The sequence below is a fragment of the Salarias fasciatus genome, chromosome 10 (genome assembly GCF_902148845.1).
Source record: "Salarias fasciatus chromosome 10, fSalaFa1.1, whole genome shotgun sequence".
Taxonomy (NCBI): Eukaryota; Metazoa; Chordata; class Actinopteri; order Blenniiformes; family Blenniidae; genus Salarias; species Salarias fasciatus.
The window spans coordinates 26,859,699-26,879,592 of record NC_043754.1 but is presented as its reverse complement, the minus strand read 5'-3'; the positions used below and the strand labels follow the sequence as shown (position 1 = coordinate 26,879,592).

General features: G+C 48.4%; 1 long non-coding RNA gene across 2 annotated transcripts; it reads left to right on the top strand.

Moving 5' to 3' along the window:
• Positions 1-1,788: 1,788 nt before the first annotated feature.
• LOC115394883 (uncharacterized) lies at positions 1,789-8,158 on the top strand. Of its 2 annotated transcripts, none has more exons than XR_003932185.1 (3): positions 1,789-1,845; positions 5,331-5,504; positions 7,989-8,158. It is a non-coding gene; the product is annotated as an uncharacterized LOC115394883 (long non-coding RNA). The 2 variants fall into 2 exon arrangements; XR_003932184.1 differs by lacking the exon at positions 7,989-8,158 and adding an exon at positions 5,748-5,792.
• Positions 8,159-19,894: the final 11,736 nt, after the last annotated feature.

The window sequence follows — 19,894 nt, the reverse complement described above, 5'->3', positions numbered from 1 at the left end:
ACTTGTGATGCAGTTTAACTGCTACTAAGTAAATGAAATGTGCAGAAACAATCGTTCAGTTCTTGTCTTTTACTGAAAAAAACGCTGCATCACATCATTGAACATGTTACCACGTCTTGCCGCTAACACTCTGTTTCTAACAACATGCAGAGAGCCTGCAGGCCTTCTTCTTCTGTGGTGTCTGTGTAAAATAAAGTTGAGTATGCATGTTGAATTGGGCTGTGTGGGTGTGACCTTTGACCTCTGTCACGGTTCATCTCTTTCCAACCGCTGCGTTTCCAGTGAGCTGACTGAACCATTCAGGCTGTTTCTGAATCCTCTTATTTCACTCTCAGGTTGTCTCGGAGGAGTAAGTGGTCCAAACATTTTCCACCAGTCTTCAGTGGTGACCCTGGACCTTCAGATGCAAAGTAAGAAAGTGTTTCTATATCATTTCATCCATTCCAGTGTGTATGGACTGTGTTTTGGCAGGAAATGGTCCCTGATACAATAGAAACAGTTCAATGTGTGATGATAGATTTTGATCCAGTAAGAACGAAGATGCTCCTGAATTTAATTCTAAAAGTGGGAAAACCGACAAAGTAGACTGACCGAACCACCAGATACGCTGAAAAGAACATTTTCCTGATTGGTTCACTGTGACTGACCTGATGGTGGTGGTGATGGGGGGATGTTGTATTGCTACAGCACAGACATGAAGCAAGGGATACAGTCAGGTCGGCACCAATCCAAGTCGGCCCTGGCCAACTCGGCACCGCCTCCGGGATACAGTCAAGTCGGCATCAAAGCCAAGTCGGCCTCGGGGCGGGGGCTCTCAAGTGGCCGAGTTGGTCGGTGACTGTAAGCTGCTTACCAACTTGGCCAAAAGCCTCTTTTTTTAAAATCACGATGCGGTTGCGGCGCGTCGATTTGCACAGTTATTTGACGATGCACTCGGATGTAGGTTTTTGGGGCACATGTTGAGCACCGAGCAGAGAGGAGAGCTGCCCCAGACCCTGACTGACATGTACTCCCACTTTGTGCTGGTTCAGACTCACGTAAGAAGCTCAAGTACCATGAAGGACCTGAGACGGGTCCACAGGAGCTGACGGAGGCTGACAGGGAGCTTCTTCTGAAGCTGGGCAGGATGGCCTTGGAACATCTGGACAAAGCAAACATCCTGTTCTACCAAGAAGACCTGGAGCAGTGTGGTCTGGATGTGAACGAGGCCTCGCTGTACTCTGGAATCTGTACTCAGATCTTCAAGAGAGAGTCTGTGATCTTCCGTCTACAGCTTCGTCCATCTGAGCGTTCAGGAGTTCCTGGCTGCAGTCTTCATGTTCCACTGTCTCACCAACAGGAAGACAGAGGGACTGAAGACCTTTATTGGAGAAAATGACACGTTCCCATCTCTTGATGATTTTCTGCAGATAGTCCTTCAGAAATCCCTGAGAAGTCAGAACGGCCACCTGGACCTGTTTGTCCGCTTCCTTCATGTCTGGAATCCAACCAGAGACTCTTAGAAGGTCTGCTGGGTCGGACAGAGATCAGTCCAGAAACCATCCAGAGAGTCATCCAGAACCTGAAGGAGCTCAGCAGAGGTAAAATGTCTCCTCACAGAAGCATCAACATCTTCCACTGTCTGACGGAGATGAAGGACCTCTCAGTCCATCAGGAGATCCAAGAGTTCCTGCAGTCAGAGACCAGATCAGAGAAGGAACTCTCTGAGATCCACTGCTCAGCTCTGGCCTACATGCTGCAGATGTCAGACCAGGTCCTGGAGGAGTTGGACCTGAAGAAGTACAAGACATCAAAGGAGGGACGACGGAGACTGATCCCAGCTGTGAAGAACTGCAGGAAGGCTGAGTGAGTCCACATGTCCTCATGATCTATGTCTCAGTGATGATTGTAGAACCTAGTTCCTGTAGTTCCTCTGTGGAGATGTTCCTCAATGATCTGTCCTGAAGAACCCATCAGTCCACTCGTCCCATGATTCCCTACATTCACTGCTGTTCCTCAGTGTCAACCCTCCCCTCCAGAGGTGGGCTCGGTTCTCAGGATCTGTTCAGATTGAGGCTGTCAGTCTCCCTTCATGTTCTAATTCACATTCCATCTCTTCTTATCTTGGATATTCCAGTGTATTCCAGTTTGTTGAATTCCTCTCATCAGCCCTCAGACTAGGGTTGCAAAGGGGCAGAAAATTTCCGGTAAATTTCCAGAAACTTTCCATGTTAAGCTGGGGAATTTTGGAAATATTCCAAATTGGAAACTTTCCATGGGAAGTATGGGAATTATGGGAATTTATGGGAATTATTGGGAATTTACGGGAAATGACTGGAAATTGGGGGTAGTTTAAACAAACTGTATCATATCCAAGCATAAATGTAAATATTTTTGTCATAAGCAGACATCTATGCAAAATAATACAAAAACATGAAATTTCAACAGATTTATTTCAGTCGAGTGGTTTTTATTCTTGTATGAACAATTATTTTAAAGGGGGGAGGGGGATTACGTGTTTTTTAGCCCTTTAGTATCAGTCTACAGCACACTCAATCAACAGCTTTGCCCAAAGTTGGATGGTGAAAGCTGCATGTGTCAAAAACAACTTAAATCAAATGTTCCTCTGCATCAGGCTGCCTCAACGACTGGAAATGAGTCCCTGTCTCTTCAAAGGTGCATTAAGGAGTTTGCACATTTTATGTAAAACAGCACCCCCTGCAGGCCTTGGGCATAATGCAGCTTAGTGAAAAACTTGTCCCTGTGGCTCCCGTGCACGGAAGAGGGGAACTCCTTCTTCGCTCGTTTAGCAGCGCTCCAGTAAGATTTAAGTTTCTTCTCCCTGGTGGAGTCTGTGTGGAGCTGTGGCAGTGCTAGAAGCCAGTCTTTTCTTACTTTCTGGAAGATCCTGCTCAGTTGTTGCTCACTAAGCATCTGGCGGAGTAATGGCGGACAAATCGAAACCTAACCAGCCGGAGCGCGCATTACATCATTCCTTTCAAATTCTCCCCAAAAAAATGCTGGAGCCGGACCGGCACTGTGACTTTCAAGTGACAATTTAGCGCTGTTAGAGGTTCTGGTAATGAATATGTCAGGGCACATTGTACACATCATTAAAATTGTGTAACATATTTATGGTGGAAAATAAGTATTTTTAAAGTTGAAAAACTCCTTAATGCACCTTTAAGAATCTCCTCGCCGAGGGACACCCCCCCCCCCCTCTCAGAGCGTCCATCTCCATGCCCATTCTTCGAGAGTGGAGACGGACGGGCGAGCGCAAGCTGTGCAGACTACGTCAGAGCTGGGGCGGAGCTGTGCATTATGGTCGGAGCTGTGCATTATGGTCGGAGCTGTGCATTATGGTCGGAGCTCTGCAGCACTGAGCGTTTCAGCGGGGCCAATCAGGGGGGAAATCAGGGATTGCTCAAATATGTGTGAATGGTTCAGGAAACAACTCCATGCGTCTTTTTAACAGGGAAATGACGCTATAGCATTATACGAAGCTCACAAAGTGGATTTTGGATAATACCCCTCCTTTAATGAACAACCAAAACATAAATGTTGAGTAAATATTCACCCTCTCCCGTCCCCCACCAAATCTGCAGAAGAAACAGCATCAAATTTGAGGTAGCTACCACCATAATTAGCTAGCCTCTTAAATGGTCAATGAAATGAAAAATAGCTTTCATTTAGCACCTAAGTTACCAGCTAGTCAGCTACTGCAACTGTATTAAAGGGCTACTCCGGTTTTTTGACACCTGGACCTTATTTCTAGGTGTGTCATGCTCATATACTCTTTCAGACAAACATCATGCAGCTCGGAGTCCTTCGGAAGTTGTTTAGATCCAACCGATTTAGCGGGGGCCACGGCAATGGAGCTTCAGCACGGGACATCATCTCTGCAAAATCGCTCATTTCGGCTATATTTTTTCATCCATCGCCAGTGTTATCATAAAGTCAGCTCGTCTACCGTCTTCAGGTGGGTCAGCTGACAGTTTTCGCTAACTTAGCCACAATTAGCTTGGATGGGAACGTTGCGGCGCTCCTCTCCCCAGCAGAGGCTCGACCTCAGCTGTCACGGCGCCCAGCCGTCTGACTCGTCGGGAGGCACGATGTCTGTCTGAGCGAGTATATGAGCATGACACACCTATAAATAAGGTCCAGGTGTCAAAAAACCGGAGTTGCCCTTTAATACATTTTTATTGAATATTTGCAAATTAACAGGGCCTGGGTAAATATATTTACCCCATGATGTTTTAAAAACTTACTTCACTTTATATAGTCCAGGCTCAAATGTGTGGCTGCAATAGTCTTGTGCTTTGAGCTCCAAAGTGTGGCCTCCAGGCTTCAAGAAATCACCTGTGCATGTAATGGAGGAATGCACAGTGCATGTAGGGGGCGTGGCCTCAATAGCCCTGCAGTAAGCAGTGTGCTGTGTGCATGTGATTGAGGAGTGTACTTGCATTAAATCTGGTTCTTTTAGCCAAGACTTATACAACAATATGTTTCCCCCAACTATATTTAAGTTCCCTGTTAAAGGAATACTCAGAAGATTTTGGCCCCACGCCATTTCTGTATCATTGACAAAGTGAGATAAGCTCATAAATACCTTTGTTGTGTCTGTGCGTCCAGCGGCTGGATCCCAGCTGTTAGCATCGTAGTTAGCTTAGCTCAATTGCTGGAGGTGAAGAGGAAACAGAGCCGGACTGACGAAAGTGGACAAAATCCTCCTTCCAGTGGTCCAGGGGACGACGTGTTAGCATGTGAAGTGAATCCGAATAAAACATTTTAAAAGATGTGTTTTCTTTTCAATCCGTTAAAATAACGTTTTGATACACAGACCTGCACAAGCACAGCGCTCCGCGGAGGGATATACCGGAGCACAGCAGTAGCAGCCGTAGACTCAGCCGCTGTGCGCCGGTATGTCCTTCCGCGGAGCACTGTGCTCGTGCAGATCTGTGTGTATTTATGTGTGTAAAAAGGTATTTATGAGCTTATCTCACTTTGTCAATGATAGGGAAAGGGCGTGGGTCCAAAATCTTCGGCGTATTCCTTTATGGGCCAACCTTCAATTTTGTAAATTTCTTATTTATTCCTGTTCATTCCCAAATTTTCCCGTTAATTCCCGTTAATTCCCATGGAAAGTTTCCAACTTTGAAAATTCCTGGAATTTTGCAACCCTACCTCAGACAAAGTGAGAATAAAGCAGCAGAGCTTCTCTGATCTTCTCGAGACTGTTTCCAGCACGGTGCAGTGGGGCAGGTTTCCACAGGAGAGCAGCTCTGATGTCCAGCAGTCCAACACACAGTGTCCTCTCTCATCACGTCCTGTCCTCTCTGGTCTCATTACAGTCTTTCTGGCTGTGGACTCTCTGGTCCTCACTGTGAAGTGGTCTCCTCAGCTCTGACCTCTGACCCCTCCCATCTAAAACATCTGGATCTGAGTTACAACAACCTGGAGGATTCCTCAGTGAAGATTCTGAGTGCTGGACTGGAGAGTCCAAACTGCAGCCTGGAGACTCTGAGGTCAGTTCACTGTCTGAAGGGAGAATCTGTTGGAGGCAAAGGACTGAGAGGAGATCAGGAGGATTCCAGATGTAGTTTGGACTGAGCTGTGCAGCATGTTGATGAGAGCTCTTCTCCTCCTGGAGGCTTCAGCTGTTCGGACTTTACATTTCTAAACTCTTCCAGTCTGAACCTTCTTCAGTTCTCAGTCACTTCAGCATCAGACTCTGTCCTCTAATCTCACTTCTTTCTGTCTTTATTCAGCTTGAGGAGCTGCAGGTTGTCAGAGATCAGCTGTTCTTCTCTGGCTTCAGCTCTGAAGTCCAACCCCTCCCTCCTGAAACATCTGGAACATCTGGACCTGAGCTGGAACCCTCTGCAGGATTCAGGAGTTTCTCAGCTGTGTGGTTTTCTGCAGAGTCCACTCTGTGGTCTGCAGACTCTGAGGTCAGACTCCATGTTGTGTGTTTCAGTAAAGTAGTGTTGACACTAAAGGTCAGACATCAGGCTGGTCTGAGAGTGATCCACACTGAGGATCTCCAGGAGAAACGGAGCTTCTTCTCTGCTCTTTAGTCCTGTGGCTGTGGCAGAGCCGTGTGCAGCTCCACATTTCAAAGCTTGCGAGAAGAAGAAAGGAGCTGCAGTGCATCATGGACTGTGAACCTCTGACACGCTCCATGTTGACCTTCAGCTTTCAAAGCAGGCTGATCTCTCCTGGATCCAGCTGCCACTGATCTCCCAGCTGGAGCTCCAGACTCTCAGCAGCTTGTTGGCTTTCTGTCCAGTAAGCCTGGCTGTTGACATGTCCTCCACTGGCTCTGCTTCTGTTTGGTCTTCACATCAATTCAGCTCTCCAAAAGATCAAAGGTCAAATCAGGGAGGAGAAGAAGCCCAGTTCTTCTTTCACTTCCCCGGAGCTCCAACCTTCTGAAGAAGAAATTGAGACCAAGGATCAGCCTGATCAGTCTCATCTAAAGAGGATTCACTCATTTCTAACTCATTTCAGCTCACATTTACAACCAAAGTCAGAAAATAGTCAGAAGCAAATGTTGAAGGATTTGAGTTCTGTGTAGAAGAGGTTAAAACTAAGTCTTCAGACTGGAACAACATTAAAATAAAAACAGGTTTTGCGTTTAAAACAGTTCTAAACTAATAAAAACCCACAATATGTGAGCTACTGTGTGGAAGTGAATAAATATCAATTGTTCACGCCCTCGTCAATAACTGTCTTAAACAGCACTAAACCAGCGGCCCTGCTCTTCCCTGCTGTAGCGTCCCCTGGCCCAACAGACCAGCTGGACGGGGCCAGAATTCTTCATGTAGCGTGAAACTGGATCAACAAAGCACATTTTCATTTCAGTAGGGGCTTCTATTTTTACAGAAGTGACCCCCAAACCCACCCTCCAAACATTTCAAATAGCAAAGGCCGAAGTAAACAAGCGCCCCTCATTCTGCCGACCAAGGGGCTGAAACACTGACCACGGCTGAGACCTGAGCTTACTTTCTGATGGTGGCTGCTGGAAACACAGAGCAAGAAACATCTGCCAAGCTTCCACAGCAGTGACCAGGAGAAGCAGGCCGGAGCCGTTCATAGCGAGTGTGCTGATCCAGGGAGCAGCTCCAACTGACAGCAGGCGGCGCCGTTTTTAATTAAACGGCCGCGAGCGGCACGACTTCTGCTGGAAGTCAAAACAAAAGCCAGAACACGGAAACTAGCTCAGCTGACGTGCTCCAGCTCCATCTGATGTTTGGTTTGAATGTTTGACTGAGTGTTCTTTTAATCTGTCATGAAGCCACGTCCAAGACAAACTGCTGGTTTTAAGAAGGGAGATAAAGTTTCTGTCTCTCGATATCAGTGATGAGAGGGAGTGGACTGAGCTGTGCAGCATGTTGATGAGAGCTCTTCTCCTCCTGGAGGCTTCAGCTGTTCGGACTTTACATTTCTAAACTCTTCCAGTCTGAACCTTCTTCAGTTCTCAGTCACTTCAGCATCAGACTCTGTCCTCTAATCTCACTTCTTTCTGTCTTTATTCAGCTTGAGGAGCTGCAGTTTGTCAGAGATCAGCTGTTCTTCTCTGGCTTCAGCTCTGAAGTCCAACCCCTCCCTCCTGAAACATCTGGAACATCTGGACCTGAGCTGGAACCCTCTGCAGGATTCAGGAGTTTCTCAGCTGTGTGGTTTCCTGCAGAGTCCACTCTGTGGTCTGCAGACTCTGAGGTCAGTTGACTGTCTGTTCCTGTTGTAGAAGGAGAAATGTTTGTCAGCAGCTGATCTGAGACTCTGGTCCTGCAGTGAGAGAGTGGACTGAGCTCAGCAGCAGCTGACTGCTGTGTGTGGACATGAGGAGGAGTGTGAATGTTGTGTGTGATGAAGATCCACAACAACAGAACAGCTGATTGATCAGGACTCAGTCATGTGGAGCTGCTCATTTCTCCATCAAGACTTCTGATTGGTTCCTCCTCACTGGTTCTGCTGCTTTCTCTCTTTATTTATTCTTCATTCAGTTTGCAGTGCTGCTGGTTGTCAGAGATCAGCTGTTCTTCTCTGGCCTCAGCTCTGAAGTCCAACCCCTCCCACCTGAAGGAGCTCGACCTGCGTTCCAACCAGCTGTGGTCTCCAGATGTGCAGCAGCTGGTTGCTCTCCAGCAGAGTCCAGACTGCAGCCTGCAGACTCTGAGGTCAGTAGATGGTTGGAGTGAGTCCATGCTGCTTCCAGCAGGTTTGGACTAAACACACTCAGTGTGAGAACAAAGATCCAGTGTTTGACTCTCAGTGAGGCTGTGAGAGGAGAACGCCGAGCAGCTTCAGGCCTGGACAGCAGAGGACACACGGTCAGCCAATCAGAGGAGCCACAGGCTTGTTGTGTTGGTCTGACAGTGGTGGTCCTTCATGAGCTCTGAGCTGCTGACTGCTGCTCTGAACAGGACTGAAGTCCTCACTGCTTCACACTCTGACCATCTCCTCTCATCTCTCTGCAGCTGGAGGAGTGACCGAGAGCAGAGAGGACGCTGAGTCCTGAAGATCTACTGAGAGCAGAGAGGAGGCTGAGTCCTGAAGATCTACTGAGAGCAGAGAGGAGGCTGAGTCCTGAAGATCTACTGAGAGCAGAGAGGAGGCTGAGTCCTGAAGATCTACTGAAAGCAGAGAGGAGGCTGTGTCCTGAAGATCTACTGAGAGCAGAGAGGAGGCTGAGTCCTGAAGATCTACTGAGAGCAGAGAGGAGGCTGAGTCCTGAAGATCTACTGAGAGCAGAGAGGAGGCTGAGTCCTGAAGATCTACTGAGAGCAGAGAGGAGGCTGAGTCCTGAAGATCTACTGAGAGCAGAGAGGAGGCTGAGTCCTGAAGATCTACTGAGAGCAGAGAGGAGGCTGAGTCCTGAAGATCTACTGAAAGCAGAGAGGAGGCTGTGTCCTGAAGATCTACTGAGAGCAGAGAGGAGGCTGAGTCCTGAAGATCTACTGAGAGCAGAGAGGACGCTGAGTCCTGAAGATCTACTGAGAGCAGAGAGGAGGCTGAGTCCTGAAGATCTACTGAGAGCAGAGAGGAGGCTGAGTCCTGAAGATCTACTGAGAGCAGAGAGGAGGCTGAGTCCTGAAGATCTACTGAGAGCAGAGAGGACGCTGAGTCCTGAAGATCTACTGAGAGCAGAGAGGAGGCTGAGTCCTGAAGATCTACTGAGAGCAGAGAGGAGGCTGAGTCCTGAAGATCTACTGAGAGCAGAGAGGAGGCTGAGTCCTGAAGATCTACTGAGAGCAGAGAGGAGGCTGAGTCCTGAAGATCTACTGAGAGCAGAGAGGAGGCTGTGTCCTGAAGATCTACTGAGAGCAGAGAGGAGGCTGAGTCCTGAAGATCTACTGAGAGCAGAGAGGACGCTGAGTCCTGAAGATCTACTGAGAGCAGAGAGGAGGCTGAGTCCTGAAGATCTACTGAGAGCAGAGAGGACGCTGAGTCCTGAAGATCTACTGAGAGCAGAGAGGAGGCTGAGTCCTGAAGATCTACTGTATATTCCCAACAATCCTCCTTTTGATATGATTTCATCATTCCACTCAAAAAATTGAATGTGTGTCAGTGTGTGTTGATGTGTATGCCAAGGTGGGTAAACTAGCCTCCATGACGTAGCCCCGCCCCCACTCGGTACGTTCCGATCTCAGACAGGATCCTTCACCAGTCCCAGAGTGTCTGCCACTATGTGTCAGCTTGTTGAAAATGCAGCTCAGAGCAGCAAGCATTCTTCACTGCAGTGCGTGTGCATATCAGTGTGTGTAAAAGTAGATAAAACAAACAGCATGCGTTCTTCATCGCGGTGTGTGGGTGTGTGTGTGTGTGTTTTGTGTGTGCTTTTTTTTCTTCTTTTTTTAGATTTGTTGTAACAGTCCTTCTACAATCCCTCTACTATTGATTAGTTTTTGAAAGAAAAAAAAAGAGAATACATCTTGTAACATCATTATTTATGTAATAAAAGATAATTCTGCTGGCTGTGTGTAAATCAATCTATAAATCACAAAATCAACTTATATTTAATTACAAACCCGTAACTCAATCATCCCATTTTCTGATCATCATTCCAACAGTCATTCTAAGAGCAAAAGCCTAAGCTAGGGAGTGTATACGTGTGTGTATACGTGTGTGTAGCAGCAGTAGCAACACAAGTGTTTTAATGGAATGGGGAGGGGCGTGGAGGTGACCTTCATCAGACGGCTCATCCTCTTCTTCAGAGTAGATCCATGGATCCTCCAGTGCTCACACTTGGTCCTGGTCCAGGTAGTCGTCTTCTTCAGAGGCAGAACCTCCGAGCTCAGAGGGAACCACAGTGGGGCGACTTCAGCCATTTGGTCAGGTGGTGGTGGATTTCGAGCATAATTTCATTCATGGCATAAAGACTGTAATGTGGCATCAGTAGCAAGGGTCAAACTGGTTGAACAGTGAGGCCACTGCTGTCAGCAGGTGGCATGGCGGTCTTCCAGTTCTTCCCCAAAATTTAATAAGGAAAGAAGAGGGTTTCAAATATTTAGTAGTATTGTTACTTAGTGCTCCAGGAGGGTCAGGGTGTCCCGTCCCGGTGCGTTGAGCCGACCAGGTGAACCAGGTTTTTCCACTGCTGGCGATCTTGTTCCAGCTGCTCTGCATCCTCCACAGCAGCTCCGTGTTGTTGGAGGTCGCCCGCAACGATGTCGAGCCATCGGGTCCGGGGTTTCCCTCGAGGTCGCCCCCAGCCTGAGGCCTTTGGGTCAAACTGGAGAACGTCTCGTGTCGGATGTTCTGGTAGACGGAGGACATGGCCCAGCCAGCAGGGCGGTGTTGTGCGACCAAGGAAGATACTCGGGGCTGGCCTGTACGGCTCTGAGCACTTCGTTGGAGACTCGCTGGGGCCCCCTGATGTTCTCCATGGTTCTCAGAGCCCTGCTATCAAAGCCATTCTTGCGGCCAGAGTGTCGTTCAGGGGCCACGTTTCTGAGCCATAAAGCAGGATGGAGAGTACGGCTAATTTATAAATCTTGGTGAGATGGTCTGGTACCAGAGTGGTTTCCAGAGGGACTGCAGAGCAGATGCTGCCGGGGCTCGTCTGCGGTCAATCTCTGGTTTTAGGTCCTGCTGTCTGTCACCATGGACCCCGGGTACACAAAGTTCTTGACAGGCTCTAAGATGTCGCTCCCGGTTTGCATGGGAGGTGGATCTGGTCCATGGGAGGGGGATCTGTTCCATCACTGACATGAGTGAACCTGGTTTTAGTCCAGCTCACCTGGAGCCGAGCTGTGCTCCTCCTCACTGTGAAGCCCAGAGCGTCTCAGCTGACTGCAGGCTGTCTGAGCAGGATGGTGTCGTCAGCGTATTCCAGGTCAGTCAGGTGGTCGCTGCCGAAGGACACTCCGGGGACGCCTGCAGACCTGGGACCTCAGATGGTCCATGATGCAGTTAAAAGATCAGGAGCCACACAGCCCTGGAGAACGCCACTGGAGACGGTAAACCAGCTGGAGTCAAACCGTTCATACGGACTCAGCTCTCTGCTGCAGAGCAGCTTGAACACAGCGATGGTCTTGGGCGGAGCTCCGAGGGTTTGGAGGATGTTCCACAGAGAGGAGTGGCAGACGGTGTCAAAGGCGGCCTTCAGATCCATGAATCTGATATACAGATGGCGATCTTTACGGAATTCACGGGTCTTCTCTATCAGCAGACATACGGCAGAGATGTGGTCGACTGTGGAGCGATTGGGGATAAAGCCAGCCTGCTGGGGACGGCGGCGGCTTCTGGTCGCTGGAAGGAGACGGTGAAGCCAGATCCTGGTGAAGACCTGGCCAGGGATGGAGAGCAGGGTGATGCCTCTATGGTTTCCGCAGACAAGCCGTGTGTGGCCAGCTGCAGAGGCGGGGCCAGCTGCATCCTGAGGGGGGCCAATAAGTTGGGGTTGGATAATGTTCTGTTTTTTTCTGATCCCAAATTTCTAAATCTCCAGTTGTTGCCTCCGTTTTACCAGAGTTTATCCAAATGCTGGGCCTTGTTTTCACGCAGAAGGTGTCTGAAAGCCGACTCTCTGGTCTGCCTGCTGAACCCCTGATCCACGGAGCCAGACTGGACATCAGCGGAGCCGCGACCCCCGGCCTGACCGGAAGGCTGATCCAGTCTGGGACCCTCAGCGTGGGTCAGCTTGTGGATGCTGTGGGGCCGGACCTGAACCACGCCCAGGCCCTGGACTCTCTGCCCAGTCTCTCCGGGGTGTCCCAGGGGCTCCTGGAGAAGTGGAAGAGTGCACTGAGACCCAGACACAAGAACCTGCTGTGGAGGGACAGTCAAGAGGAACTCTACCTGGATGCTGAGGACTCCTTCCCAGAGGTCCTGCTGAGCCTGGAGCTGGGGGACCTGTTCAGACCCTGTCCCTGAGGTCCTGCTGAGTCTGGAGCTGGGGGAGCTGTCCAGACCCCCCTGACGATCACACAGCCTGAAAGACTGTCGTTCCTCAAAGCAGAAAAAACGATTTTCTACAGGAACTGTGTGAAGAGCGTCCACAAGGGGGCACTGAGCCATGTGTGTGAATTATGGACAGCACCACTTTTACTTTTTCGCTCTCTCTCTTCATGGTTATGACTGTTTGCATCCACGTGTTTGTGAGGGAGGGATGCAATTGTGGGGGAATGTGTTTATCACCAAGGAAGGCCAGCCCCCCCCCCCCCCCCAACGGGGAATGCATTTGAAATTCAAGACAAGCTTCAAAGCCCACCTCTGAGAGGAGGTGATGAACTGTGATTGGTCAGGTTCCACAGAGACTGCCTGAGCCCCACGGTTCCTCCTCCCCCGACTACCAGAGTTCTGCCTGCCCTCGGAGGCAGGAAGGGACTTTGCTGGTCCCACAGTCAGCTAGCCAGCACTGCTAATGTAGCACCAAGCGAGTCTTCCTCCAGGAACCTGGTAACTATCTGGGCTTTACCATAAACAGGTTTTGTCAAGCGTAGAACTGTTTGTTTCATGATGTGTCGATTTCATTGAGACTGTTTTCTGGCAGGAGCAAGCGGTCATAATAAGCTATAAATGCAGTGCATGCCCAAGCCCTTCAATAAAATAACTGAAAATATTCATCTGTCAGTGTGTTCTATAATGCAGTACGTTTGTTCTACTGTATTGGTCTGAAATTCCTGCCTCATCTGTCCCGTTTTGCTTGCGAAAAGCTGGAAAGCTGACAGCTTGTTTCGCGCATGTGCACTGCGATATTGAGCAGTCCCCGCGCTCGGGGCTGTCTACTGCACGTGCGATATGGCAAAAAAGCTGTCAGTGAAGCAGCTTATTTGCCAACAGGCATGCTCAGAACTGGATTCACTTCACAACCTAACTTCACTGCCTTGTAGTAGCCGAGTCAAAATGAGTGAAATCAATACAATTCAGTCTTTGCGTTCAAGTGTCGTTTTCCCGGAGAACTTTTGAAGAAAAGAGGGAAATAATATGTCTGAGGTCTAACAATCAAACCATATCTCAGTTTTCAGACACACACACTCTCTCTGTTAACCAAAAGAAACATGAGAAAATGCAGTAAACCTGAACCAACTGATTCACACAAACACCCCACAGCTGAATAATGATCTAGATGTAAACTGGGCTTTTTTTTTTTTTTTACTCCCAAACTGAAACTGTCATCCCTTTGTTGTGAAAATGTAATTATACCCGTAAACTGTGGCAAGATATTTGCAGACTCATTTTAGATAATATCTGCAGTGGTCTGAAGCTCGTCTTGCAAAATGTCCTTTTTGGTTTTGTAATAAATTCACTCTCCCAATGAAAAAAGCACGAGACTGTCCGAAGTTCTGGTGATATAGAGGATTTCTGCAGGTTCAATGAACTTTATATTTCCAGCCATCAATAAAGTTGTTTCCGCCCGGTTTCGAACCGGGGACCTTTCGCGCCCGGGTCGCATATAGTTAAGCTTAACTCTCTTAACTTTTCCCATTCATTTTCAATGGTAGTGTCTTACAGTACGGATGCAATACTCATTTTGACCACTAATGTAAAAATGGGGGCGCTGTTTTGCCACTTCAGTTAAATTTCCTCCCTTAACTTTTCCCATTCATTTTCAATGGCAGTGTCTTACAATACGGATGCAATACTCATTTTGACCACTACCGTAAAAATAGGGGCGCTATTTTGCTCCTTCCTCAGAGTTAAGGGTTGTTGTGTGTTTGTCAGGGAGAGAGGAGCATCGACAGCGGATTTGCAATTTCTCAAAGATCGCTTACATCAACAACGGTAGGTGTTAAAGAAGAACTCATAAATGAATCTGGGCCAAACTGACACTTTCATGAAGCTTTAACTGTGGTGTTGGATTTGAATGTACGAATGAATGAGTTAAAGTTACTCTAGATCAAAATACAGGTGCCGCCATCACACTGATGGTGTACTAGCTTGCTAGTAGGTCCGGGTTTTACAGTGGTGGAAAGTTTCAAAGTCGGGGGGAAAACCCTACAACAACAATACAAGCCAAGTAGAAAACCACAATTCTGATTAGTAACATCAAAAATAAAATCAGAAAACTCTGATGACATATACAGTCTGTGTTCTCACTCCTCAGCACATTTCTTCATTACATATAATACAGATTTTACTCTGATGTAAAATCTGTTAAATACTTTTGCTTTTGTATATTTTCATCTGATACTTTTGTTTTAAAGGGTTTGTTTTAGCTCCTATTTCAATTCCTTTATTTCAGTAAAAAGTGAATTATTCTTCCACTGGTTCTAGGATCTTTGAATCTGTTCATTTCATATGTAATCGTGACGTGTGGCTTGTGTTTACTTCAGTACTTACTGTGTTTGACTTTGTTATAATATATTATACTGTTTATTTCTTACCAGTGTTATATACAACATATGACTGGTAGGAAACAGTGTTATAATAACTATGCATTTTTGTTACTTTATTCAGAAAAAAATGAAGAAGAGCTTTACGTTCTTCCCGGGGAGAATGAGTGTCTCCTTCAGGAGAGGTCCTTCCGGTCATCTCCGACAGGATCCCTCAGAGGCAGCCATGGAGCTGAAGAGGAGACCCTCCCCCGCCTTCCCTGCACAGAGCCAGCAGGTTGTGAGGGCGAATGCCCTTAAAACAGTCACACAGCGTGGAGGAGACAGGACAGACCAACAGGAGGTCATGGGGGAATATGTCCTCCAGTTTGGTAAATATAAAGGACAAACATTCCGCTGGCTCCTTGAGAACGATGTAGGGTACACCATCTACCTCTTCAGTAAAGTGGAGCAGGAGGAGAGTGAGGGGACATTTAATCCTGAGGGTCACAGCAAGGACAGTCTGCTGTCCTTCTTGGACTACGCTGGGACCTTTAAAGAAATCAAGGACCTTCAGGAGTATCTGAAGTCCAGAAAGCCAGCTGAGCCGGTACTGTCTGAAGGGGATAATGTTGTGGGCTTTGGGGTCAGAGCCACAGACACCTGGCAGAAGATCTGGGACACCAGGGCTGATGGATACGCTGCCTTCATCTTGAGTGCCAAGTGTGTAAAAAACAGCAAGATGTCCCGCCTGCAGCAGTACCTCCTAAAGCAGCAGCGTGCTCAGCAGTCCCAACCTCTGCAGAGGCCAAGTCCAGCTGGTGACAGTCTGAGTGTGTACACTACTGTACAAATATGAGATATTTTAGTTAGCATGTTGTGAGTCTGATCTAAACAATGGTTTTCTCTTGCTATTAACCTGTAGTGATGGAGGACGATGAGGAGCTTGAACAGGAGATGCTGAAGCTCTCTCCTTCCAAATATATAGGTAACTTTGGAGGGTAAGAGTCATGTGACTCATCAGTCCAGTGTTTTGTTTTTCATGTTTGTCTCTCTGTGCTCAGCTCCCTCAGAGTCAGCCAGCAGCCACACACCTGTGCCCTCCCTCACAGGTTGACCTCGTCATGTCTCAAATGGGTTCACTTCCTAATCCAGATGTTCAGTGTGTTCGTTTGGCCACGTTCTGGCTTGTTTTGATGCATGCGTTCTCTTCTTCTTCTGCTATACTAAGGGCATACAATTCAACAAGAAAGGTAAGTGTTTCTGCATGCTTTATACCTGGATCTTTAAGATGAGGTATGTGAAATGCATTTGCATATCATATCTCATCTTGGATTCATTTTTTATGATGTTGTTCTTTGCCTGTTTTGTCTTGGTTGTTGAAATGCTGAACTTATTGACACAAGTTTTAAATTAATCTCATTCCACAAAATTCATTGTTTGCAATTGATCTTGTTTGTTTGGGACCAGAGGAAAAGACAGTTGCTCCTGTCCCTGCTGTCAGCACATGGCCCAGGACAGCTGACTCCAGCACAGGTTAGTCAGACGCTTCCTTTTATGTATCTAATGTCATTTTATATCACATAATCTTTATGCTCTCTCTTTTTTTTTAAATAAACTTAGCCACGTTCAAGCCTCCGCTTCCAGTTCCTCCTCAGCTGTTGGCTATTGCTTCACAGCTTGGTATTGATGAAGAGCAACCAGCTCCTATTCAAGGTAAGGCAGAGACACACAGGACGGCTGTGGCTGTATTTGCTTTGTACCATTTTAGACAGTTTATACAGTGGTTACTTTAAAATACAGCCACAATACTGGTCACATGTGATAAAAAGTTAATTTTATTCAAAGTGAAATTGACAGACATGCATGAAAACCTTATAATTGTAATATGTTTTCATTCTCCTTTCAGCCCCTGAAGCTCCACTCACTGTCCACCACCCCCCAGCTTCAGGGGATCCTGACATCGCCAACTGGAAGTGCTCTCACCAGCAGAAGATCTGGATGAGGATGGAGCTGCAGACTCTCGGACTGTGGCCCGGTTCTGTTCCGGGGTGAGTTCCCTTTTCCTTGTGGCGCCATCCTCCTCAGCCTGAGCTGATAGACACGGCCACAGAGCTCCCCTCTCCCAAACATTTCCAGCTCCATCCATTTTTTATTTGGAAGCCCGAAAATAAAATTATGGAGAGGCTGCGAAATAATTACACCCTGCCCTGTCTGCACGGCTGCACAGATCCTCAGGTAGTTTCTTCTGGAGTGGGTCGGCCTCGAGTCATCATTGGCATCAGCGGGCAGTACTATATTTTTGCCTCCAGACTTACCTGCAAAGTCTGCAGAAAGTACTGGCATGCTGACAACCCCAAGTGGCTCGAGAAACTACCGAAACGTTTCAACACAGTTGTGCCTGCTTTCATCACCTACAAGAAGGCCGTATGTAAGTCAGTGATGGACGAGCTGCGGAGGAGCGGGAGGTCGCCTGAGGACATGGCCAAGCAGTTGTTGGAGGGGCTGCATCTTAAGTATGAGCGGGCACACCTGGCTTATCTCCTCAGTGTGCAGAACATCTGGGATGCTGAGGCTGGAGTCTATGGCCAGAGAACCATCACAGCCCACCTGAGGCAGAGGGAAGAGCCAACGGCATTCGGAGGATATGGAGACGCTGATGGATGGGCTGGAGTGTCTGTTTCCTCCCATTACCTGGTGGACTGCCTGGTCCAGGAGTACCAGCGGCAGGAGCAGCTCCTCACTCTGCTGCTGCAGGGCACATTTGGTCAGGTGCTGAGGTCAGACCACACTCGTAAGGTGGCAAGAAAGGTGGTGCTTTCTTCTGGCACAATGTCATCTTACGCTGTGATGAGTGAGCACTGGACCATTGTCAGCTGGGTCATGCTGCAGTCGGAGTGTGAGCGCTCTCTGGGTCCCATGTACGAGGGGCTGGCTCGGCGCTACACAGCAGCTGGGTTGGAGAAGGCAGCCTTCCAATGGGTGGACAGGTATTTAACACACTTTACACTTTAATGCCATCATTGTAATGTTTTATTTATTGCACATGACATCATAGTTGTTTGTATGCACAACTAACAATCTGTTTTAATTAATTTGCACTGAAATAAATGCTACATATAGTTTCCTCTTTTTTCCACATGACAGGGACTGCTGTGCAGCTTTCAGAGTCCAGGATCCGGGAGCACAGGAGCATCTTTTGTGGGACAGCTGGAGAACCACAGATGCTGTTGTAGCAGAGGCCACTTCTGGTGAACTCCTCAATGTCTCTGCATCCAGACTCAAGTTCAACGAAAGCATCAGCGTGAAGTTGGACTTGTTTCATTGTATGCGACGTTTCACCAGGGAGTGTGTGTCAGAGCACCATCCTCTCTACAGCTCCTTCTGCCAGTTCCTCTCTGCTGCCTTTGTTGTTGTGGACCAGGATGATCTAAGGAAGCTGAGAGAGGCCTACACTTTCTGTGGGATTACTCCACCAAATCCCACCAAGCAACACATCCGAGAGCACTGCAGGACCAAGGTACCACAGCCGCAGGAGCTGCTGCAGAGAGTGGAGGGTGTCCTGAAGCACTTTCATCTCTCCACTGACTGCAATGGTGAGCCCCTGTTTAAGCCCTCTATGCTGAAGGTGTGGCGGATTCAGAGGGTCCACATTTTGAGAGGCTGCCTGAGCGACCCTGAGGTGGGAGAGGGTGTCCTGTACAGGTATGGAGGCACTGTGCAGCTCAACCATGTCAAGGGGGAAGGTGCTGCTGTGCCGGTGTGGATCCCAGTGAGAGGGACCTCTCAGCAGGAGGGCTTTCACTCCCACCAGGCTCAGTGGGTGACTGGCACCCGGGTCTCTAACGAGCTCTTCCAGGCACAGGCAATGACTGGTGTGGTCCGCTGGAACTACCAGAGGCTGGTGGACCTGAAACAACCAGGTGTGGAGCTGCCAGCTGTTTTCGACCCTCTGCTCATTGCAGACCTGAACGCCTCTTCCCTGCGGGTGACTGGAAAAGAGAAGTACCCGGCCCTGAAGACACCTGAGCAGGACACAGGGGAGAGATTCGGACTGCAGTATGTGGAGCCTGGCTGCCGCCCAGTTGTCTTTAACTGGGATAAGATGGCGGTTGGAGACACTGGAGAGGTTGTTGCTGCAGCTGTGCCACAGCCTGAAGTCCACCACCCTGATGCTGCTTTGGCTGCATCCAGTCAGGTACCTATAACATAAACACACAACTGAATATTGATCAGTGAAAATGAACCATCGACTTTATTCTTTGTTTTTATGATGTGTTTCAAGGAGACAGGGGTTGAAATCCAGCAGAGACCTGTGCCACTTTTTACATGTCAGCCAGTGTCTGCTTCCCAGGATCCCCCTTGTGCCAATCCAGTGTCGCCTCACAAAACTGAGACAGGTATTAATTTTGTTCTTGAACAAACTGAAGATGCTGGTTTAGAGGATAAAGACAGAACAAACATGTAAACTATGTGACTTTTTTACTGCATGTGCAACACTGATATATGATATTCTTGCCATCACAGACCTGCCAGGACTGGCCCCCCTGCCTGTAGCTGCAGCTCCTCGGGCCACGCGTACTGGACCAGTTAAAGCCGGAGGCCTGATTCATGTGCTGGACCACAGCCGGTGGACACAGGAGATGAAGAATACCATTGATGGTCTGCTGGTGAAGCACCGTGGGACAAAGGATATGCTGAGGAGGGTCGATGCTGAGTATGCGTCCATGGTGCAAAGTACCTGCACTGACCCCAACAGCCTTCTTCATCCCACAACATGGCAGCATATCTCTCGATATGTGAAACACCAGGCCAAGTTGAAAAACACCCACTCTGCCCTGAACACCAGCTCAGAGAAGGTGGTCTCAACACAGCAGCTCTGGCACACACTGACCACAGGCAGCCAGACCACCAGTGTTCCCGTCACAACACTTCCTCCACCAGTCCTCAGACTTCCCTCAGGCCCAGAGACGGTGACTCGAGCCACAGTGGAGAGAATCGTCCAGGATGTGCTGCGGCAGCAGCAACAACAGCCTCCACAGCCACAACAGGGGGCCCAGGAGAAGAAAAGGACCAGGACCTGCTTGGCCTGTGGGCAGCCAAAGTCCCGTTACCTCGGGGATGGATCGACTATTCACTTTTTTTATCAGAGC